The sequence below is a fragment of the Symphalangus syndactylus genome, chromosome 11, assembly GCF_028878055.3.
Source record: "Symphalangus syndactylus isolate Jambi chromosome 11, NHGRI_mSymSyn1-v2.1_pri, whole genome shotgun sequence".
NCBI classification, from domain to species: Eukaryota; Metazoa; Chordata; class Mammalia; order Primates; family Hylobatidae; genus Symphalangus; species Symphalangus syndactylus.
Window position 1 is genome coordinate 122,760,599 of NC_072433.2, and position 26,069 is coordinate 122,786,667.

Below are 26,069 nucleotides of genomic sequence, written 5' to 3' on the forward strand. Positions count from 1 at the left end.
CCTTTAAAATCAATGGTACAGCTCTAGGCATTGGTTTTCTTTTTCTACTGACATAAGCTTTTTTTTTTTTTTTTTTTGCTAAATAACATTAAGATACGTGCCTCCTCCTAGACATATCAAAAAATAAATGGCAAATCACGTTGCTTACTCACTTTCCTTTGTCCCTGGATTCACTAAGATGCAAACATCCTTTCCATGGAAAGTAAGAAACATGTACTGCCTCTCCCGGTACAGCTTACTTTCTGTGCTATGACTGACTGACTCCTTATTTGCTCCTTTCCTTTTCCGTCAGCGAGTAGCGGGAAATTCTTCCTCCTCTAGCTGCTCAAAGCTGCATCAAACAGTGGGCTGGGTTTTACTGAACGGGTGTCCGGTACTTTCCTGTAGAAAACATTTTGATGTCCAAAGAGATAGATGTCTATAGTCACACATCTAAACCTAGAAGAGGGTAAAATAGAACACAAGGCTTAACTTATTTCAACACAGTAGCCAAAAGGAAAAGAGAGAGATGGAAATGGATTTACCTCCTTGAAGGCCTAAGACCTAAGGGCTACTTTCTGGTCAGTGTCTCAGAAATGCAGTGCTGTTAGCAACCCAGACCTCAAAAACAATGGGGAGAAGGAGAGAGAGGAGGTGAAAAAGAACAGAGCAGCAGGTCCTAACTGTTTTCCTCCTAGAGATAACCATCCAGAAAGATAAAGAGTTTATTTTGCCACACAGAGAATGAAATTCAAACAAGTGACAGGCAATAAACTTCTATTTACTTATTAGCAACAATACAGGAAGCAAACCCCTTAGTTTAAATAGTTTTGTAAATAGATCCGTCATCACACACAATTTAGCAATTACCAACTGTTCTCCTTCACCTGCTATTTATTCTTCTACTTAACTTTCTGAGGACGTTGGTATCCATTTCTTCCCTTTAAAACCTGTGCTTGTCTGACTTATCTATATGATAAGGTTCTCTCTGTTCATCTCATTTTCTCTGTTTCTTCGTACTCTGACTGCATGGGCTTGCTTTCCTTGGTCTATTTTTAGTCCTTTCCCAAGCCCTGCTATTAAAAGTAGCATGCTTGCCAGAGGCTGAAGAGGTAGAATTAGAACTAGACTACTAATTTCCACAAGCGAACTGGAGGCCAAGTTCTGACCTCTCTGCGCAGTGAAGAGTGGAATATATTCTTTGCAAAAGCTCTAGAAAATATCAGGCTGCCTAAGAAGGGCAAATAACTTTTGTTTACATGGAGTATTTTCTCCTTTTCCACTATCATGAGCCCATCATGAACAAGCTCAGACGTCTGCCCCAACAATTCTCAAACTCTCATCTCTAACACCATCTTGGCCCCACTAAGCCTTTCTCCTGGAACAGCAAGGATTGGGAACTACTGCTAATCGAGAACACCCAGAATATGGTTAGAAATATACATTCTTGGGCATCCCTATAAGTACTTCCATTAAGTGGGTCAGGATTTCTGATATAACTAAATATTATCACAAACCAATAATTATGACCCATGGTACTTGCACTTGAGTACCAGCAACACCTCCTAGTCAATAGGACTTAAAGCTTTTGCGATGCTTTTGACTCACTTCTTATTCACGGAGGAAGCAAAATATAGCAGAAAGAATAAAGGGATTTAAACCTGGAGTTGTTGGCTGTCCTCCTGAGCTGCAAAAAGAAAATACAGATAAAAGTAGAAAAGAAATAGGAAAATAACACAAGTTCCAGTCTGAGGCCAATATTTCTGTCTCTTCTCCTTTGATACTTGAAATCACCACCAGTTAAGCCAAGAAATCTTTCTCCAACCCTATTTCCCCCTGTATATTAGTCTGTGTTGCATTTCTGTTTCTTTCAATGAAAGTTGTCTTAGCACTTTTACTATGTGATGTTAAACATGAAATCTTAGCATGCCCATCTCTAACACAGGGGAGCAATCCCTACCTCACGTCTATTTATTTTCATGAGGACTAAATAAGGCAACATAGGTGAAATGTCTAATGCAAATACTCAACCACTAGTGCTCAATGAATGGTAGGGTTCTTCCTCTTTCTTAACTTTCCTTTGATTCTTATTCCTGTAGCCGATCCCTTCCTAAGGCTGTGAACTCTTGTGTAGAGGTGAATACTTCAGTTTGAGCCCTGATATTGCCCATTTGATTTCAGAATGGCAATTCCCAGAAACAGTGACTGGGTGAGCATTAGAAAATGATGTTCCCTTTTGCATAGGCACAAAAAACGTGACCAAAAGTTGGAAGCTATGAAAATTAGGACAAGAGCAGCCCTCTGGGCTAATAAAGTCTTGTGGGGACAGAATGAAGAAGCCTAAGACCTACTGGATTTCATTTTAGCTCACCTCAAGGCAGGATACAGCCATTCATCATGCCCAGCATGGGTTGCAATCTCCTTAGCCCTTTTCTTTTTTTTTTGAGACAGAGTTTCACTTTGTCACCCAGGTTGGAGTGTAGTGGCCCCATCTCAGCTCACTGCAACCTCTGCCTCTCAGGTTCAAGCAATTCTCATGCCTCAGCCTCCTGAGTAGCTGGGATTACAGACACCCACCATCACGCCCAGCTGATTTTTTGTATTTTAGTAGAAATTGGGTTTCACCATGTTGCCCAGGCTGGTCTCAAACTTCTGAGCTCAGGCAGTATGCCCGTCTCAGCCTCCCAAAGTGCTAGGATTACAGGCATGAGCTACTGCACCCAGCCAGGCCTTTTCTCATCTTAGATTGGGGAACTAAATAGGAGCAAAGATTCATTCTACCTACTTCTACGAACTGCATTACAATTTCTAAGCCATCAATTCTGCTTTTTTCTTCCATTTAATAATCATCCTTTCCATGAACTCACACTGTCTCCGGGGGCTCTTTCAAAAGGCTTGGCTGTGAAGGTGAAGGTAAGTACATTATATCCTTCGTCAATTAACCTGCATTCTCAACAACCTGCAATCTGGCTTCTGCCTCCAGTCATATGTTCTTCTAAATAAAAGTGCAATAAAGTTTATGAGTAAATGAATAGAAATAGAGAGATGTAGACCTTTCTCCTTTCACTCAGAGAGAACCATTAAAAATGCTAGAGAAAGAGAACCCATACTAATCTTTAAATCGTTGCAGCGTTTGAAACTAATGACCACTGCCTCTTTTTTAAAACCCTCTTACCTCCATAGCTTCCATGTCATTACCTTGTCCTGTTTTTCTGAGTTCCCCCACCCGTCTTTTTTTAAATTTTTACTAATAAATTTTTTTTCACCTTTTTATCTCTTAAATATTGGGCTTCAGACTTTGGTCCTTGTCCTTCATTTTTTTTCATAAGGTAATCTCCTCTATTCCTGAGCAATCAGGGCCCATCTGATCTGCTGATGAGTCCCAGGTCTATTATTTCAGCCCGAAATTCTATCCCAAGCTCTAGACACTTATTTCCAACCACTTACAGGGCATTTGTAACTAAATGCGTTCGGAGGCACCTTAAACTTGACAAGGCACCAAGCATAGGTCATCGGCTATTCTCCATATGCCCAGAATCCCAAACTGGGAAGCTTGGGAGTCATCCTAGGATATGGGAGGTGTAAGGAGTCACCTAATCTTGCTTTCTCAATGACTCTGTTCCTCTCCATACTTGTTGCAATTACCTTATTTCTGGCCATTAGCATCTGCCACCCTTAAAGACTCAACAAAGGAAGTATCTCATTCAGGCAGACTTCCCTGACCGCCCTGGCTGAGCTAGGCTGGATTAAGCACACCTCCAAGGGTCCCCATAATAACCCACCATTCCCGCATGGTCTCTGTCATAAAAATGAGACAGTACAATAGAGGCCATGACCGCCAGCCCAACTAATACTGCTGTGTCAGCTGTTTAGAGCAGGGAGATGTCATTGTCATCTTCGTTTCTAATACTAAGGGCTAGCGCATACATGCTTGATGATATGTTAAACTGAAACCTCATTGCGCAGAAGGAAAACAATCCAGGCTGTTGAAACAGGCACTTTGAACCACCCCCTAAGCCAACCCCAACTATGGAATCTTACTGCTATTCCTGCACCCCATAATGGAGAACTTCCATGACCAAGTAGGTTCCATACCTGCCTGTCAACTATGTCCAGATATTTTATTTGTTTTTATTCCTTCCCTCATTCCCCAGTTTTTTCCTCATTTTCATTCCGTCTCTCACTCTCCAATACACAGTGGTTTCTTTTTCTCCTTCCCTTTTAAACTAAACTGTACATTGTTGTTGTTCAAATAAGTCTAAGTGCCATGAGACTTACCCTCACCTATTTAGCCATACAATTCCCCACCTCAGCAGATGTTCTCAACCTTGGTGCTTATTGAGCAAGTCCTGCCCCCGGAGATACTGAGTTAATGGGTCTGAATGCACATTGGAATTCTTTTTAAAGCCCTCTGGCTCCAGGTGAATATAAGAGCCAGCCAAATGAGAACCAACCATCATCTAGCCTCTCTGCGATCAGCGGGTAGTCCGCAGACCAGCAACAGCAGCGTCACCTGGGAGCATATTAGATATGCAAAGACTCAGGTGACCTACTGCTTCCCGCATTGGAGCCAGCCCCCCAGGTGAGTGTATGCACACATTAATGTCTGAGAAATGCTGTTGTAGACTCACACAGAAACTTGACACTAACAGGATGCACTGGAAGAGTCCCCTGCCCTCAGTAACCTTCAGTTTCCCTGTCTACATGATGGTGAAAATAATAGTGCTGTCTCACATGGATGTGGGCATCATGATCATCAGGTGAAATGCCACATTAAGCATTCGTTAAGTAGTAGCCTTGTTACCATTCTCTCTGTCTCCTTTATCCCTCCGCCCAATGTGGTGGGGGTGGAGCAGAGCAAGTACACTGTTTACTCCTAGGACGCGGGCTATGGGATCCCATGAAACACAGCTAATAGGAGGCTTGCAGATGCTGCATTCACACCCAAATTAAACATTTCCCATTATAAGCAAACAAACAGGTTGCAGGTCCCTTGACTTTCTGCATCACCCAAAACACCCACCACGATATGGCCTCTGGACACCCTGTCTACCCAGTTACGCAGTCACCATCCTGCTGAGAGTGCTGTGTGAGGCTGCACCCTATTACACAGGCAATTTGTTTCCAAGAGCTGCGTAGTGACTTGGCCCCCACCACGTGTGAGACTGGTGTTTCCACAAGACTGCAAGGCACAATTTCAAGAGGCAGATCATTTAAAACTAATTATTGGAACTCAACTGGCTTTTACAAGGAATTAATTTAAGGAATCCAAGGTGCCAGAGGGAGAACAGTAGAAGAGATGGAGTGGGGAGGGACGTGTGTCTTATTTTTAAAACAGTCTGGGAGCTATTTAGAGAGGTCGCAAACATAAGGGTTGTGTCCAGGGAGCAACCTAGTACTTTATATTGCTCTCTTTCTGCAGAGTCCCACCGTCCCCTGTGATGGGATGGGGTGTCTCGCGTTTTACATTGTTCCCGAGAGGAGAGGAGCCTTTTGGAAAAGTCTGAAAAGCTAACATTGAACTGAGACATAACAGCAGCCTTGGGACATCAGAGCCTGCTTGTACCTGCTCTGCAGTATTGGATGTTTTTATGTGCACTACATTAAGAGCTTCCATCTCTCTGGACAAAGGGGAGAAGCGCTTCCATGGTGGGTGGCCCCAATTAAACCCTGTGCCTAGTGAGTTTCCGCCCAGGCTGACTGGAAGTCAGCCAGGGCTGATTAGAGAGCAGGTACCTCAAATGGCCCAGCACGGCCATAATGAAATAGCCCTGGAAACTTGCTAAATGACATAGAGGAAAATCATTACAATTGAAATGCATCCCTCCCCCTTACCCTCTCTAACATAAAGAAACACTTCAGAATTGCCTAAATATTGCTTTGCCCAGTGAGTTAACTGTATAGTAAATGAAAGATCTCTCACAAACACACAGCTTAGAGCATGCTGCTTTAATTATGAAATGTTCATTTTGTTTAAAAGCACATAAAGAAGACAAAAACAGAATAAAGAGGAAACAAAAGCAACTTTCCCCTACTCCACCCCTAAAAAACAAATAAATTGTCACATACACTATATAATTGACTAGTAGGCTTAATATGAAAGGATTTTAGATATTTCTTCGCTTAAAATAGTAATAAATATTTGCTTTTTATGACAAAATCAATACAAGCTCTTCTTGAAAACATTGAAAAACACAGAAAAGTATAATGAGAGAATAAGAATGGCTCAGGTGCTGTGGCTCATGCCTGTAATCCTACCCCTGTGGGAGGCCAAGGCAGGAGGATCCCTTGAGCCCAGGAGTTTGAGACCAGCCTGGGCAGCATAGTGAGACCCTGTCTCTTTTTTTAAGTTGAGATGGAGTTTCGCTCTTGTTGCCCAGGCTGGAGTGCAATGGTGCAATCTTGGCTCAGCACAACCTCCACCTCTCAGGTTCAAGCAATTCTCCTGCCTCAGTCTCCCGAGTAGCTAGGATTACAGGCATGCACCACCATGCCCAGCTAATTTTGTATTTTTAGTAGAGACAGGATTTCTCCATGTTGGTCAGGCTGGTCTCGAACTCCCAACCTCAGGTGATCTGCCCACCTCGGCCTCCTAAAGTGCTGGGATTATAGGAGTGAGCCACCGCACCTAGCCTCTGTCTGTTAAAAAAAAAAAAAAAGTAACTCCACAGCCATTCATCCACCCAGTATAAATAACCAGAGTGAACATGATGTGGTATATCTTCCTTCTGTAAACAGTGTTTTACACAGTTGAGAATGCATTGCATATACTTTTGTGTTCTACCTTGACTAGTACTATATATGGAATATGTTGCAGATATTAAGATTCCCTGAACAATTATCATTAATGGCTGGGACATAATCCATTAAAGAAGTGTAATGTAAGGCACTTAGCAAAAATTTGGATGTCCCTTTGTCATGGGGCTTCTAAGCTATGATAAGCAGGAGCAACATCTGCACCATATAATGGGGAAGGGAAATGGGGACTCATGTTCCATAGGGTCCCCAATCCTTCAATCCTCCACCAATACCGTAAGGGGGTTATTACTCATCCATTTTAATAGATAAGGAAACTGGGGCTCATTGATAGGTGAGATCACTGGCTGAGGTCACAGAGCAAGGAGGCAGAGCCAGGATGATGACCTAGGGCTATCAGATTCTTTTTTCATCTTTGTTCCTCATCCATGTGTAGACACAGAACAGTGTAGTCAAAAGCGCATGGTTTTGGAGTCCAGGTATGATTTGTCTTATACCTTGCAAATGTGAGGTGCCCGATAAACACCTGTTGCTTAAATGCTTTTTATTCTAATTAAAATTTTATGCATGCTATCACTCACAAACCTGGTGATTGCACCTGCTAAATGTTACATTTGGAAGGCCCTATCTTTTCACAAGCACTACAGTTTAGAATTCAGCTTTACCTATGAAGGGTATCTTAAGTTTCATTGATAATGTAGAACCAGGAAAATGGAGGCAAGACAAGGAATGACTATGTCTCGGGAAGTTCCATTGTAGGGGAGAGATACCCTAGTTTGGTTTAGAAATGAAGAGTGATGATAACGATTAAACGTACTCTCCTTAATTGATTGCTTCCCAGGAATGGGGCTAAACACATTACCATTTAAGGAAAATAAGTATCAAAGTAGTTTTCTAATCTGGAAAATGAAAGCAAGACTGTCTAATGTGAAAAGAAGTAATTACCAGCTGACATAATTTGGATAAGAGGCAATGGTAGAATTTGAAACTAGGTCTGAGTCTGTTGTATTCTAGAAACACATGCTAGGTTCATCTCCCCATTCTTTACTGGGTTACCTGAGGCATTGGACCAGTAGGTGTGAACCACCCCCAGTCATGCCAGCAGTCATCTCAGGATTCTAGGTAGGAAGAAAAGCCTCTTGTACTCCGGGAGCCTGCCAACAGATGTCTGTATAGCCATCCCTGAAGGTTTGACCAGAAAATACCTCAGCTGGAAATTGGTTTGGAAGTCATCCCTAATAGTCAGAATTACGTGAAAAAACTACCTTCACAGTTCACATGGGCTATCGTCATTGCCAGTCACAAGCCTGACCCAAAATGGCATGTATATGCTTAAATTCCAGGGAAAAGGAGTTAAAGGAGGCAGAAATCAAGACATGCCATGGGAAGGACAAAATTTACAAAGGAAAAAAAAACCTTAGAGAGCAAAAATCAAAGCCAACAACCATCAAAGGGATGTAACACAATGTAAAATAAACCATTAATAGTGTGTGAAAAGGTAGCATGGAGTAATATACGTTAGTATGCATTAAATCGGAATAGCTAACTCCTTTGACCCTTACAACAGCCCTCTGAGACGGGTAACATAAATATGTAAATGATTGTTGATAAACTCCAGGCTAGAGCACAGAGTGCAGTCTCCTTGAATCTCATGTTTTGTTTGTTTGTTTGTTTGTTTTTTAAGACAGGGTCTCACTCCAGTTGCCCAGGCTAGAGTGTAGTGGTGCAATCTTGGCTCACTGTAGCCTGAACCTCCCAGGTTTAGGTGATTCTCCCATCTCAGCTGAATCTTTTTTTTTTTTATTCCGTCTATATAAGCCAGGTGACAGCTTATATGTCCCTTGAAATGTGAACACCATCGATGTAATCCCTAAATCTCATGTAGTGTAGGAAGTCTAGCATCCTCGCCAGGACTTGAGTGACTACCTAGGGATCTGCTTCCTCATGTTAACCCACCCTTAACTCTCCACTGTTCTGTCCTCTGTCCTACATCAACCCAGACATAGAAGGTAGCTCCTTTAGTTTGTCCCAAACCACTTAAGGAAGGCATGCACGTATGTGTGTGCATGCACGCATGTGTTTGGCAGTTGTTAAATTTTGAAAACTCACACTGGTTTTATTTTATTTTGGTAAAATACACATCACATAAAACTGACCATCTTAGACATTTGAAAGTGTAGAATTCAGTGACATTAAGTGCATTCATGACGTTGGGCAGCCATCCCCACCACAGAATAAGGTTTACATCACACAGGTGGAAACCAACTTAAAATGAGTATTAGATATCCCGTGTCTTACAAGTCAACTGACCACCCACCATGATTCTTGAGTCTCTGTATTCCCCCAGAGACTCCCCTTCCTCTCCCTTTTCCCTATTTTATGTGCGGAACTATTTAGCCTCCATCCCAATCAGTTCCAGACCTATCTGAGCATATCAAATAACTCAATAGTGTGCTCTGAAGAAATAAAAGATTGCTAATTCCTTTCCTCATTCCTCAGTAGAACAGAATAACTGACAGAGGGCACCTCAGCCCCCCATTCTGCTTGCCCATTTCCCCCAAGTGAACAGCAGCTGAGAAGAGATGAATTACTTCATGGCTGTGAAGGGTGTCATTTCCCTCAGAAGGCAGAAATGTTAATCATCAGCTTCAGCTTAACACAAAAAATTGCTGGTGTTGTCAATTTCTAAAATGTGAAAGCTGGAATCCATTCTCTCCACCATGGAGCTGGAGTGAAACCAAGCCCAGTCTTCTCAAAATGGGTTCAGATTGACCCAGTGGGTCTATTTCTAAATGTAACCAATGAAAGGTCAATTCTATAGGTCATAATTTGAGGAGCACTCAATTTGGCATCAGCCTGAGCTCAGATTTCTTCATGGGAAGCCTTCCAAACCATTCCTAACTTCTCCAGTATGGATTTATAAACCTTCCCTCTGCTCTTTGAACATCCATAGCGCTCTTCGAACTCTGTCATAGGACATAGAAAATTAAACCAAAAATTAAAATAAAGTAGAATGACTTCTCTGCTGGACTTTGAGACTCTGAGATCCAGGAGCTATGTACACACTATCTTTAATGGTGGTTCTTTACTGGGGACATTCTCCACCCAAGGAACGTATGGAAATGTCTGGAGACATTATTGATGATCACAGCTAGGCTGGGGGTTGTTGTTGGGATATCGTGTGCAGAGATCAAGGATGCTGCTCAACCTTCTGCACTTCACAGGACAAAACCCCCACAAGAAAAAGTTACTTGGTTCAAAGTGTCAATAATGCCAAGATAGAGAAACTTTAATACTTAAGGTTTTTCACTTCGTAAATATTAAGTACTATGTATGTGTCACATCTTGTGCTAAGGGATGGAAATACCTTGTGCCTAGTGTTTTTTTTCCCCCTCTCCAAGACACTTGAGAATATTCAACTCTTGCTCTGTTGCCCAGGCTGGAATGCAGTAGTGTGATCTCAGCTCACTGCAACCTCCACCTCCTGGGTGCAAGCAATTCTTGTGCCTCAGCCACCAAAGTAGCTGGGATTACAGGCATGCATCATAACACCCAGCTGATTTTTGTATTTTTGGTAGAGACAGGGTTTCACCATGTTGGCCATGCTGGTCTCAAGCTCTGGCCTCAAGTGACTGGCCTGCCTCGGCCTCCCAAAATGCTGGGATTACAGGCATGAGCCACCATGCCCACCCATGTTTTCTTACTGTAATTATTTTTGTGATAATTATAGTAAATACCAGGTAAGCATTAAAAAGATGTAGCCTCCTACGTTAACTCCACATATACAATATTAATTTATATAATCTTTACAATCACTCTACAGTGTTACTGTCTACTTCTCCACTCACTCTTCCTTTTTAAACAAATGGTAGAGAGTAAGCTCAGAATGATTGGGTAACTTTCCCAAGGCAACACATTTGATTTATGTTTCCTTGATTCATAACCACTACATACAATTGCCTGCCAGGTTAAAAGCAACTGGGAATCATACTATCTGTGTCAGAGGGCTGTTAAAAAGATTATTTGTGCTATCTTGTTTGGTGTATTTAATGACCCCAACACTGTAGCTGATTTAGAGATGCCAGATGGTCACTTGAGGTGAGTGATAAGGAAGTTTAAAAAGCAGCCATGATTGCAGGGGATTTAGAAGCCAAATTATTCCCCAGGGATGATGAAACTTTCTTGAAGACGCTCTGCAGGAGAGTGAGCATGTTTTTGTTGGACAGAGGCAACCTTGATGAATGGAAGAAAACAGAGCAAGAATCCTGGTAGATGATGTTGATGAGACCCTGGATCAATTGACAAAATAATTTCTTAGAATCTCTATCCACCTCTTTTCAGTAAATGTTTCTATATCTTCACACAAGTAAAGGATGTTCTGTGCCCTCTCATATTACCAGGATTAAACATGCAAGGATCTTAGGGAAAATGTCTACAAGAAGAAGTGGGGAAGGAGCTGGAAAGGCTGGGAAACTCGTCAGATCATAATGTGGGTGGGCATGACCCCAGGTGAAGGAGAGAGGGAAAAAATGGAAATGGGTACATTGAGCCATAGACTTAGACTCAACTTACTCTTAGACTTCAAACTCAACTTAGACATCCGTGCAGTAGAAGGAAGGTTCTAGAAGCCACAGAAAAGGACTCAAGCCACAGTCAGCCATTAGAGGAGTCCTGTGTCTCCTAGAAATGTGTCTGCCTGGCTGGATGCAGTGGCCCATGCCTGTAATCTCAGCACTTTGGGAGGCAGAGGTGGGCGGATCACTTGAGGTCAGAAATTTGAGACCAGCCTGGCCAGTGTGGTAAAACTCTGTCTCTATTAAAAATACAAAAAATTAGCCAAGCATGGTGGCAGGCACCTGTAATCCCAACTACTCGGGAGGATGAGGCAGGAGAATCACTTGAACCCAGGAGACAGAGGTTGCAGTGAGCCGAGACTGGACCACTGCACTCCAGCCTGGGCAACAGAGTGAGACTCCATTTCAAAAAAAAAAAATAAGAAAGAAATGGGTCTGCCTTAGTAACTCTGCTACACACACTCACGGCTCACTGGCTAGGGGCCACCCACTAGAAGTGTGGCCTGTGCCCTTGGTCAATTACCCACCCCGTAGTTGAATGTTTATGAGGCACATCTTCATGGCCACCACACCAGGCACTTTTAAATGTTGGATAAAACAAGCACAAATCCTCTGCTTTCAATTCAACTAGACATGCATGTACTCAAACACATGCCCTCTGGGCAAACAGCACATCACCTGCCTGCCCTCTGAGTTGCACCTGAGTCCCACTTTGTAGAATTAGCTTAAAACCAGTGAGCTCAACAGCTTTCAGGACGTGTTATAAATGCCCCTCTCTGTACAGTTGATCTTCTTCCATTCCACCCCACTCCCCGCCAAAAATGTCCTATTATTTTGTTTTGTTTGATATTAAAACCTGGATCTCAGTGTTGATTGTCTGGCCCTCCTGTTTCTTTCTGCAGCCACTAGTCCTGAGATAATAAGCTATAAACACTGTAATCATGTGTAAACAATAACCTCTCTGAGGTGAGCTCCAAGCAAACAAGGCAGTCCAGTAGCCTTCTCATGTCCTGACGGTCCTGCCTATCCTCCTTACAGCAGCACAGATGATGGAAGGAGCCAGCCTGAGCTGCTGGACCCTGGCCAGCCAGCTGGGAGTCCTCTGGCAGGACCTGAAATAGTGATGGAGTGGGCTGCTGCAGGTGAGGGACTTTCACGGTCCTACCTGAGTGCTTCATAGGTGGCCACAGGGCACTTGACTCAGATCCAAGAGAGGCACCTGGCTCCACGCTGGCACAGTGCCAGTTTCAGAGGGTAAAGCTTACCCTGAATGATAGTGTCTCGACTCAGTTCATGTTTTATTGTTATGTGTCTCTTTAAAATTAATTCCTCAGTGAAAGACATTTGAAACCTAAGCCTCCTCATTCTCCCTCCCCATTTTATTTTCAGTTGCAGGCACTCGTCCCTGTTGAGAATCAGGAGAATTACTGTTCAGCAAATTGCTGCTGGAAACTGGATTCCTGAGCAGTGCCAGGCACAATTGTGGAAATACTGAAGCTTCTCCTAGGTCTAGAAACTACCAAGGAAAGGGCAGACCTGTCCATTTCCTGGAGCATCCAAGGCTGTGACTAGTGTGGTGATGAGGAAGTGGTGATTTCTCAAAAATGTAGGAACACAGAGATGTAGGAACTGACTCTCGAAACTCCATATGGACTAGTACAGTCGTTCTGAAAGTGTGGTTCCCAGACCAGCAGCATCAGCATCACCAGGAAACTCATTAAACTTGCAGAGTTTTGAGACATTCAGTCCACACCTTCTGAATCAGGAACTCTGGGGGTGGGACCCAGTGCTCTGTTTTAACAAGTTCAGCAGGGGGTTGTGATCACCACTGAAGTTTGAGAATCCCTGCTCTAGAGACAAAGGTGGTGCTTCTTGTTGTTCACAAGTAAGTAGAACACAAACATTTGCTTACTTATAGAATAATCCTATCATGCTGCTATAATTTGGATGTTTGTCCCCCAGATCTCATGTTGAAAATTGATCCCCAGTATTGGAGATGGGGCTTATTGGGAGGTGTGTTGGTCATGGGGGTGGATCCCTCGTGAATGTCTTGGTGCCCTTCTCATGGTAATGAGAGTTCTTACTCTCTTAGTTCCTGCAAGAGCTGATTATTAGAAAGACTATCCCCTCACTCATCTTTGTCTCCTCTCTCTTCACGAGATCTCTGCACATACCAGTCCCCCTTCCCCTTCCACCATGAGTGGAAACAGCCTGAGGCTCTCACTAGAAGCAGATGCTGGTGCCATGCTGTTTGTACAGCCTGCAGAAGCACGAGCCAAATGAACTTTTCTTTATAAAGCAGCAGTTCCCAACCTTTTTGACACTAGGGACCAGTTTTTCTACAGATTAGAATTTCTACAGATTAGATTTCTACAGATCTGTAGTTTTTCTACAGATTAGGGGCGGGTTGAGGGTTTTGGGATGATTCAAGTGCATTACATTTGTTGTACACTTTATTTCTATTACTATTACATTGTAACATATAATGAAATAATTATACAATTCGCCATAATGTAGAATCAATGGGAGCCCTGAGCTTCTTTTCCTGCAACTAGACTGCTCCATCTGGGGACGATAGGAGACAGTGACCAATCAGGCATTAGATTCTCTTAAGGAGTGTACGACCTTTCCCTTACATCCACAGTTCGCAATACAGTTTGCGTTCCTATGAGAATCTAATACCGCTGCTTATCTGACAGGAGGCAGAGCTCAGGTGGTAATGAGAGCGATGGGGAGTCACTGTAAATACAGATGAAGCTTCACTCACCCACTGCTCACCTCTTGCTGTGTGGCCCAGTTCCTAACAGATCACAGACAGGTACTGATCCATGGCCCGGGGGTTAGGGACCCCTGTTATAAAGTACCCAGCCTTGAGTATTCCTTTATAGCAACACAAACAGACTAAGACACACAATGTATTTGTCTAAATACTTATTGAACTATTACTATGTACTAGGATCTATGTTAGGCATAGGAGGATGTAATGGTAGATAAAAACAGATATGATTCTTGTTCTCGTGAGCTTACCTTTTAGTCAAGAGAACTGATATTAAATAAACACACAAATAAATACATAAGTACTAATTATTTAAGGTGCTTTGAATAAAATAAAGTTCCTTTATTTTTTTTTTTTCCTTTTTTAAGACAGAGTCTCACTCTGTCTCCCAAGTTGGAATGCAGTGGCAGGATTTTGGCTCACTGCAGCTTCTGCCTCCTAGATTCAAGCGATTTTCATGACTCAGCCTCCTGAGTAGCTGGGATTACAGGCATGCGCCATCTTGCACAGCTAATTTTTGTATTTTTAGTGAAGACGAGGTTTCACCATGTTGGCCAGGATGGTCTTGAACTCCTAACCTCAAGTGATCCACCTGCCTTGGCCTCCCAAAGTGCTGGGATTACAGGCATGAGCCACCACACCCAGCCTAAAATAAAGTTTCTTAAATAGCAATACCAAAAGACCTGATCCAGTATGCAAGATTAAGGAAAACTTCAGTGTGGAAATTATACTTAAGTTGAGATATAAAGGAAGCATAGAAATTACACTGGTAAAATTTGGAATGGAGGTGGCTTTTTCAGGCAAAGAGAACAGCACATGCTAAGACCTTGCATCTGGGTGAAAATGTCTCACTCAACTGACAAGATTGGGGTAGCCAAAGTACAGGAATCAAAGGGCATAGAATTATGAGACAGGACGATAAAAAGATACTTGGAATCATGTTTAAAAAGTTTTGTTGTTTTTTTTGTTTGTTTGTTTTTTTGAGACAGAGTCTCACTCTGTCGCCCAGGCTAGAATGCAGTGGTGTGATCTTGGCTCCCTGCAACCTCCCCCTCCTGGATTCAAGCAATTCTCTTGCCTCAGCCTCCTGGTAGCTGGGATTACAGGTGTGCATCGCCACGCCCAGCTAATTTTTGTGTTTTTAGTAGAGACGGGGTTTCACCACATTGGTTAGGATGGTCTCGAACTCCTGACCTCATGATCTGCCTGCCTCAGCCTCCCAAAGTGCTGGGATTACAGGCGTGAGCCACCGTGCCTGGCCACCACTGGAGAGTTTGAAGATGGGGGAGGGGCAATGGGAGCAAATGGCATTTGGAAAAATCCCATTCTGGTTGATGCATGGAGAATGGATTGGAAGAGGACTGTTAGGAGGGCATTGCAGTTGTTCAGGCCAGAGATGAGATAGGGGAGATCAGCATAGTGGAGGGGGAGATTCAAGACATCGAAGGAATTACAAGGTCTCGGGAAGAGTCTATCACAGGTCCCAGGTGAGAGTGACAAAGGTGACAAGGATGGGTCTCATTTCTGGCTTGCATGCCTGGAGGAATGGGGAAACTATTCAATGAGGTAACATCTCTGAAAAGTGTCAGGTTTGGGACAGGGTGGGTGGTGAGACACACAGAGTCAAGTTTTTAAAATGTTGAGTTTTAGCGGCCCTTGAGATTTAAAGATGTAAGATTAGAATAGGATCTCAGAGAAAAGGTTTGGGCTGAAGATATCAAAATGTGGCGTGACTCACACAGCTAAGTCTCGGGGTTGAAGCTAACAAAGAAAGTCTAAAGTGAGAAGACAACAGGTCTCAGGATCAACCTGCAGGGACTTCAGTACCTGTGACTCATGTGTAGCAGGAGCGCAATAAAATTTTTTTATAATAACATGAAGAAGAAAGAAGAAAAGGATAGAAAAGGATGAAAAAATAAGAGTGAAGCAGACTGTATTGGATTCAAGGTCTGGCTCTGCCTTCTCAACAAGTTTCTTATTCCTCCAAGCCTCAGTTCCCTGTCTGTAAAATGGAAAGAAGGTGGTTCATATCTCATGTATGTACCATGAGGATTAAATAATGTAATATTTGACACATAGCAAATGCTCAGTGAACTTAGCAATTATTACTCTGTGGATGGCACAGGGCAGGCTCTTAATGTTATTTATGGGAGTCATGAATGAAGAAATCATTGGTTGAATAAATGATATCTACGTCCTTTCTCATATAATGCTTTTTTCTGAAATCCCATTTGTATTAAGAGTAATGGAGTCAGGGTGGAGTAGAGAGCGTATGTTTGAATTATGCATTTCATGCAGTAACCTGGGGCATGAATTTTAAGCCTCTATCTCATTGAAGAAATGGGAAACATTAAGGCATGATTTTTTTTTTAAAAGACAGATTAGACAATATGTGTTGTGTTTCTTTTCTCTAGGGAAGTAAAAGCAACCCTGTATCACCCTGTGTTACACATCTCAGGATGGATTTTGCAATTTCTCCACTGATCTTTTTCACCCTGCCTGCACTTACCATTTTTAAAAGTCCATATTACTTTGAGAGACCTCATCTCTCAGAGCTATCATCTCCCTATGCACTTTTACAATACAGTTAGAGAGGCAAAAAATATCAGAAGTTGTAAGAGACACCAACATGACTGGACAAATGAGGTGTTTCTAGGAGGTTGGAAGTAACCTTGAACTCATACATTCTGGTTTATGTGAACCCAGCAAAAGTAAGAGCGTCCTTTCATTGCAGACACTTGGGTCCATCAGCCTAACCAGCCTTCTCTTTAAATTAACATTTTAATTAGCATCAGACATCTGTATGGATTAAAAAAGAAATAATGAGAGTGATCTGAGAGCTATTGTCATTGTATTTTATTGAGTGCCTATCCATTTAATGGCTGAAATGTAACAATTTTAAAAACCAGGGTTGTTACTAGAAAACAAACGTAAAGAACAATTGATGACACTATTGCATCTTTGGATAAAAATAAATATTTTCTTAGGATTGATTCAAGGAATTTCACTTTCTCTTTGCTTAACCCTCTGAGAACATGGGAGTGGCATGTCATAAATGTCATCTCTTAAACAATGACTTGAAGATTAACACCAAGGTGTCCCCAGTCAACAGTCATGAGTTGACTCTACTTTGGAGGAAGTCACGGAACCAAGGATATTGCCTGAAATCTCATAAATTTAAAACGATAATACTAACGAATAATGCAATCTGACAGTATTTATAATGGGTCCAAAATCTCAGTATAGAGATAGCATGCACCATCATTCTGAAATATGCTTCTCTTCACATGTTAACCACTGTGAGAAAGAACGTATTGTGTGACTAATAGCATCTTAGGAAAATGATGATAATGAGAACAAACAATAACTAGAATTTATTGGCTGCTTACATTGTGTGCTGGGAACCATGCTAAGCCTTTTTTATGCAGTAGCCATTTAATCCATTTTTCAAACAGTAATTCTACAGGGAAGGTACTGTTGCTCTCCTCATTTTATGGAGAAAGAAACTGAGGTACAAAAAGATCAGATAATCCAAGGCCACTAACCCAAGGCCAGTAGACCAGTGAATGATGAAACCGAGATTAACAAAAAGGCTTGTATGACTGCACACTAAGCTCTCTTCACATGAACTGGGGGGCAGTTTTCTAAGTCCCTCCCTCTAGCCAACAAATAACTCTTCCTCCTGGTTAAAAAAAATAGTAACGGAAGATCATATAGTTAGATATATACACATTTTGTGAATTTGAAAGAAAATAGGAATAGCGTTGAATCCATACATTGCTTTGGGCAGTATGGCCATTTTCAGGATATTGATTCTTCCTATCCATGAGCATGGATTCTTTTTCCATCTGTTTGTGTCCTCTCTTATTTCCTTGAGCAGTGGTTTGCAGCTCTCTTTGAAGAGGTCCTTCACCTGCCTTGTTAGCTGTATTCCTAGGCATTTTGTTCTCTTTGTTGCAATTGTGAATGATTGGGCTCTCTGCTTGTCTGTTGTTGCTGTATAGGAATGCTTGTGATTTCTGCACATTGATCTTGAATCCTGAGAATTTGCTGAAGTTGCTCATCAGCTTAAGAAGCTTTTAATGTTAGGTATCATTACTATTGGTGTTGTTAAGAAATAAGAAAAACAATGGGAATTTTCAAAAAAGAAAAAAACTAGAATAGCAGAAATTTTGGAAACCGAGTCCAAGGGGTTGTGTGCCGACCTCAGTTTTGTTTGTTTTGCCAAATACCACCTGAACTATTTACTTCTATTTATGTAACTTACATTACTTATATTTATGATTCACTTTGCAAACTTTAAAATGATTTTATCTAATGTGACTATAAGAACAGTCTAAAGCATCAAACTATTACAGTTTTTAAAAATTCTGTGTGCCCCCAAGAACCTTCTGGAGCGTCAGAAATGGATTGTATTCCCCACATTGGAGACTCTGGTGAGAATGACCATGGGGAATGCAGGGGAAAAGACAAAAGAAAGCAAACAATGGCTAGGAGACGCGGTGGCTCCAGGCCTCTCATCTCCAACATCTTTTTTCAACTTCCCAAGGAATCCCCATAGGGCAGGACTCGGTTGCCTGGGAAACTCCGGTCTGTATAACCTGACCACATGTCATCCTGTGACAGATGGGAGAGCCTGTTAGCCACACTGAGGACCTGTCATAGACATGTCACCCTAGGTCTGCACATTTCATGTACAACGAGCTCTGAATTTAAAATCAAACGGTTACTCATCAGGAAGGAAAGGCGTCACAAAATAAAACATGAAATGTTCTAAATTCAACAGTGTATTTAAGAGCATGTAACACTGTGGTCTCATGTACACAGGCAAAAAATGCAGCAGTGCCCAAATTTTTAGTTTCAAAAAAAATGGAAACATCTAGTCAGTTCTACTCCCATGTCTTCTCTGTGGTCCAATTAATCAAATCAAAATGAACTCACAACTGGTAGCCACTTGCCAAGCCTGCAAAAATGTCTTACTCTGATTATTAAATAAACAATTCCTAAAAAAGGAAGTGTTTTGAAGAAAGACAAACATTTTCTTCCCTCTGAATTGCAGTGTTTTGAACTCCCCCCATGAGCTGCTGGTAGGAAAAGACTAAACTAGCTAGAAGCTGAGAATTTCTCAAATCATTCTTCTTTCCAAACATAAGATACCAAAATGTCTAAATTGGCTCTTAAAAATTTAGTAGTGTTATTGCTTTGTCTTCCATTTTAAAGAAAATAATGATGACACATTTTTGGATGGTAAAAGGTTTGATTATATATTTTTTCACAGAGTTTTATAAGATTAGTTTTCTCTTAAATGTGGAAGCTTCAGTGGCCAATACTAATGAATTCAATTTTGATTTCATAAATTCTTTTTTTATGATTTTTTTATGTCATCATTCAGAAGGCTCGTTTTCACCACCCCAAGGCAGCCTGGTGTTGAGGTAAGAATGCACTGGTTTAGACAGCAAGGTCAGTGTTTCAACCCTGGCTGCTATGTATAGCCTGTAGCGGTAGTATGCCACTCACTCTACCTTTATGATCTTTATATTCATCATAAGGAAAGTGGTAACCCTTCACATGATTGTTGAGGCTGTAGGTGAAACAGTGAATTGGGTACTCTTTGTGGTTGGACAGAAGAAAAAAATATATCTGCAAGGATACATATCAAATTCTCAACCACACTGTCCTTTAGGGTACTGAGGATTTGTGAAGGTGCATCTTGAGGAGGGGACTGAGTACATGGGGTGATGAAGGACTCCTATTTTATATTTTACACACTTCCAAACTATCTGAATGATAATGTGAAAAGGACCATACCTTATGTGTAAATATCAAAGATTAACCAGACATATAAGAATACAAATGGCAAGAACACAAAAAGAAGGGGTTCATGGTTCTTGATTTGTTTGCTGAACTAAGTGAAACTAAGTGGATTTCCATGCCTGTGTTCCTTCTCTCCCCGGAACTATGGGGGCTCTTCCAGGGCTGTCTCGATGCTAACGTCAGTTGTGCAGGAGAGTCATAGGAAAGGCAGCACCCCAGAAATCCTGGTCCACTCAAGGTCCAAACTGCCTCATTAAATAGCCTGAAATCCTTGAAGCATTAAAAAAAAGAGAGCAAGAGAGAGAGAAGACAAAGAAAATGAAGATGTAAACCCCCAGCAAACTTCTGTAGTCACTCTGTTTATCATAACTATAGTCCTAACACTATTACTACCAATAATTAACAGTTATTGTAATTTTGCTATGGTCTTAGTATTTTTAAATCAATGTTTCATTTAATGTTTGCACAGTATTTGAAGACATTATTATCATCCCCATTTTGGACATGTGAAAACTCATGCTAGAGGGTTCAGGTAACCGAGCTGTAGTCACAGGTTACCAAGTTATGAAGCTGCAAACCAAATTCCAGCAACCTGGAATGCTACATGGGATTGAACAGCAGAAGCTTAACAGTACTAAAGCAGAGAAGTTGGCAAACTGGTTCTTTCTGAGTACAGTTGAGTTTCTTGTGGCCTTGGACTACAGACTCAACATCATTAGTGTTATAAAGCATGGTGCAGGTCTTTGAGTTCAACCTCTCTGTCAATAAGAGAGAGTAAACAATCTTTTCCACATATCCATGACAGATGTTCTTCTATCTCTGTTTAAACAGCTCTAGTAAAAGAAAATTCAAGATGTATGTGAACAAATCTTTGCACTGCTGAATAATTCCACTCATTACAACCTCTTCCTTAAATTAAGCAGAAATTGGTTGCCCTATGAAATTGCACCAAAGACCTTGGTTCTTGTATCTGGAGAGCCACATAGGTACGTGCTGCCTCTTCCGTAGAATAATGTGATAATGTTTGAAAGATATGAATGCAATGCTAAATTTGGATGGTTTCTCTAAAAGAGAAAGTAGAGTCTGGGCTTAAGCAACTTACAGTTCTAGACTCAAACCTCACTTTGGCTCTTTGCTAGCCATTAGTCTTTGAGCAAGTTCCTTAAATTCCGAGTCTCTATCTATTTGAATCTACAAATTGAGGAATACAGTATCCATGCCATAGGACTTATGAGAACAAATATGAAGTTCCCACTGCAGGATAGTGCCAGGCACAGAATAAGTATCTAGGACGTGTTGGTTTTCTCTTCTTTCACTCTTTTGTTTATCTTTCCGATTTCTCTCTAGTGTTTTTATGAACCTCTTAAAACATGAGACTCTCCTCCAGACAGTCCTCCAGATGACTCTAAAGCAAAGGAAGGTAAAGAAAAGTTGGACTGCAGATCTCATGACATAAACAGTGATTTTCTATTTAAATGTCTTCATTATTCCAAAGATACAAATAGCCTAAAAATAGGTGAAAAAATCAAATCCCTCTTCCCTGCTTCCTAACCAAATCTGATGTCTCCCATATTAAACTTACTGATTTTACTATTAGCCCAAAAAGGCTATCATTTCTCCCTGTTTAATTCTGTTTTCTAGCTCTTAGTCCATTGTTCCTACCTGTTGATACTGTGTCTTAGTTCTGTCATCTATGCTATTAGCAATCTCTCCCCCAGTTAGTGGCAGCTGAAAATGTGATAAGCACACTTTCAACCCAAGGAACTGATTTAAAAAAGGACAAACAGGACAGGGCCCAGGAGCGCTCCCATATCGCATTGCTGCAGACCTCCCACCAAGCTGACAAGGAGTCATTAATCAACCCTGGCTGGATGGAGCTCCTCCATCATTGATGATTGTGTCCAGCGGTCCTACCATGTAGTTCCCATGTCATAATTCTATACATGGCTGTTAGGGAGACTTTATAAAATGCTTCTCTGAAACCAAGATACATTCAGCCCCTATACCATCAGCCTTCTAATAAAACCATCAACATAGGATGTGGCGTTATTTTGGCACAAAATCACAAATGGCATTAGTCTCAATACTCATTTATATATTATATATGCTCACAATACTACTATTGACGCTAGGCTCTTTTTTTTTTTTTTTTTTTTTTTTTTTGGAGACAAGAGTATTGCTCTGTTGCCAGGCTGGAATGCATTGGCGCAGTCTCAGCTCACTGCAACCTCTGCCTCATGGGTTCAAGAGATGCTTCTGCCTCAGCCGCCCGAGTAACTGGGACTACAGGTGCATGCCGCCATGCCAGGACGGTCTCGATTGTTTGGCCTCGTGATCCACCCACCTCAGCCTCCCAAAGTTCTGGGATTACAGACGTGAGCCAGATGCCTAGCCAGATGCTAGGCTCTTTAGAAAATATTACTTTTCTTAAAAAGATGAAGTTACTTCTTTGGTTTCCAGAAGTGATTAACATGGATATCCTCCAGTTTAGAGCATCTGAGTGTTGCTAAACTAGTGGAATCCCTCCTATTCTCTAATTAAATTCAAAAGTTACAGAAAATTACGCTAATGAATCTCTAGACCTTAGAATTGTTTTTACAATCCCTGGAGGAAGGTATCTGCTTTTATGCACGTGATCATGATCTTCTTTCCTTCAGAGGATAACAGTTTCCACTTTTCAAGAATACGTTTGATCTTCTCTTAGCTGTTAGAAAATAGAGCCATGAGGCTTCAATTCAGATCAGAGGAGGAAGAAAAATGAACATCGTACAAGCGGAACTTTATTATTTTACCAAACAAGCCTTAGCTCTTACTCACGCATCTTCGTTATGTCATTTCCAGTTTGTTATATTTTAAAATATGAAAATTGTTTAGAAACTTTTTTTTAATCTCATTTTAACAAGCTTCCTGAATACAGTCACCTCAGCACAAAATTTAAAAGATACTGGCTTTTGTTTATATGTATTCATATTTTACCTATTTGTAATCATATTTATTTGTATTTTTAAACTAGTAACAAAATATGCCTTTGTTTTTGCTGTTACACATTCTAGTGATAAGACTGAAGCCCAGTTTGGTATAGCAGCTGCCTGACCTATAATATAGATCTTAAAACACTGAAAGCCTAAAAAGTACATAATTTTTAAATTTAATTTTTACATAAATATTTTTAAATGCTATCTATATTAGTGAAGAATTGCCTTATCTGTTTTATTTATCTATTTATTATTTATTTATAGCACCGGGGTCTCACTGTCTTGCCCAGGATGATCTCAAACTCCTGGGCTCAAATGATCCTCCTGTGTTGGCCTCTCAAAGTTCTGGGCTTATGGGCGTGAGGCACCATTCCTGGCCTTGAATTATTTTCTTAATATTAATTCACTTGAGAGAAAGAATTGGATCAAAACGAATGAGTACGTTATTCCTTTTTTTTTCTTTTTCACTAAAGACATGTCATCCCTGCATTTTTATTCTTAATGTCTATTGCCACAGCCATTTACAATAATACATAGTGCTACCACTCATGCATAGATATTGCTTATTTAATTTTCTAAGCACTCTGTTTTAATGGAGACCTTTCCTTTTTGTATTTGTTCAACCCAGTGCTATGTTTGTGGCTTTTAGATATTAGGGAGTATATAAATTTGTTACATCAATTTTCTCTATGATAAATTATAAAGAAAATTATTCTATTTAGTTTTATTCATCTCCTTATGAAATAGCACAATTAGATTTTGGGATGTGACAACCTTACCTCATTTTCTTTCTAAAATATCTAACTGGTATTTTTATCAGAGAGTTGGTTGTAATGCTATCATTATTACAGCTATGCATAAACCAACAATGGCCATTACAAGGCTTCTAAAAGCACATGTAAAATATGAGAGGGCTTTCAAAATTCACCAAATTTCTCTGCCATAGAAAACAACTGTTGAGAACTCATTTGTGCCAAGTAGGTAGGTGCTATGGAAAAGCAAAGATGAATAAGACATGGCTGTTATATTGAGAGAGGTGTCATTGCTGAGGGATAATAAAGGAAATCTTAAAAAAATAAAACAAAAAGGCCCCACAGAAATAGAGGCAGAATGTGGAAAATGTCCCAAGTGGAATGAAATGTTATGGCATTTAGAGATTGGAGAAATGAATTTGGGGTTTAAAACTCCCTGTTTGGGGCAGGAAGGGGTGGTGGAATTTATGTTGATTAAGATTTATCAAAGCCCAAAAAAAGACATTTTTTTTCTGTCTCTCAAGTTATAAAACAGTGCCAAATAAGGCTAATTCCTGGGGAATCAGAAATAAACTCTTCTCCCCAGAGAAGGGTCTTCTCTTAGTCTTTGTTTTTTAAAAGCTAAGATTGTGCTGAGCAATGCAACTCTGGGAATTGTGCTGTGGGAGAATGCAGTGTGTTTGGGGTGTGTTTGCTTTTGGGTGGTGCTTTCCCAAGGCGTAGAGTTTGGTCTGGGGTCCAGAAAATCTCTGGAAACTGGGCTTGGATTCCCATCATCCTGCAAGAGTGGAATGTGCCTTGTACACTGAGCCACCAGCGTGGTTTGCCATCCAACACTAGGAACTGCAAAAGACAATCTGTCATTCCAATATTTATCAGCAAGTCCACCAAAGACCAGACGTTTGTATCTTCTTGTTTTTCCTCTGCCACCGAGAAATCCCGCTGTAGCTAGTCCTGGGTCTGGAGAATGGAATGTATGCACTGCATTCCTTTCTAGGTTAGCTGATCAGGGTTGTCTGCCGCCTTACCCTGTGAGAAAATTTGTTTATTGATCTTCAGTAAATCTGGGAGCCTACATTCCAGGAGAGCTTGTCAAAATACTGGTCAAGTTAATATGTCATTTGATTAGTCCCTCATGGCTACGAAGGATCCCACAAATTTGATACATAAAGAAATATAAATCACATCCTTTTTTTCTCCCTTTACCTTTTCTCCTACTACTGTTAAAGTATTAAGTCATTCAACTTTGCTGATTAATCTTGAAATGCATACTACAATTCGTTTCAAAAGAAAGCTGGGAGGCATGGCTACAAAGCTTGGCTCTGCCACTATGATCAAGTGGGCTGGATTTAAGTGTGTGGTTTCTCATGCAATGATAGTGAATATTCTCCCAAATCTTTTTTTTTTTTTTTTAATACCCTAAGTTTTAGGGTACATGTGCACAACGTGCATCTTAGTTACGTATGTATACATATGCCATGTTGGTGTGCTGCACCCATTAACTCGTCATTTAATATTAGGTATATCTCCTAATGCTATCCCTCCCACCTCCCCCCATCCCACAACAGGCCACGGTGTGTGATGTTCCCCTTCCTGTGACCATGTGTTCTCATTGTTCAATTCCCACCTATGAGTGAGAACATGTGGTGTTTGGTTTTCTGTTCTTGTGTTGGTTTGCTGAGAATGATGGTTTCCAGCTTCATCCATGTCCCTACAAAGGACATGAACTCATCATTTTTTATGGCTGCATAGTATTCCATAGTGTATATGTGCCACATTTTCTTAATCCAGTCTATCGTTGTTGGACATTTGGGTTGGTTCCAAGTCTTTGCTATTTGTGAATAGTGCTGCAATAAACATACGTGTGCATGTGTTTTTATAGCAGCAAGATTTATAATCCTTTGGGTAAATACCCAATAATGGGATTGCTGGGTCAAATGGTATTTCTAGTTCAAGATCCCTGAGGAATTGCCACACTGACTTCCACAATGGTTGAACTAGTTTACAGTCCCACCAACAGTGTAAAAGTGTTCACCACCAAATCTTTAAATAACTGGCCCCTTCTCACCATTCAAGTGTCAGTTAATCTAGCAACATCTCAGATAGGGCTTCCCTGACCAATTTAGGTACCTTCTCTTCCCCATTTCCCTATTGCTCTCCATCCCATTATATTCTGATATTGTATTATTATGATTTAATTTTGTGTTTATTTTATTTTATCATAGAACTTGTCACTATCTAATGTTATCCCATTTATTAATATTATTGTTATTGTTATTATTTGTCTCCTTTAACAAGAGGAATGTAAACTTCATGAGAGATAGGAGATTTCTCTGCCTTACCTTTTTTTTTTTTGTGACAGAGTCTTGCTCTGTCCCTCAGGCTGGAGTGCAGTGGTGCGATTTCGGTTCACTGCAACCTCCACCTCCCTGGTTCAAGTGAT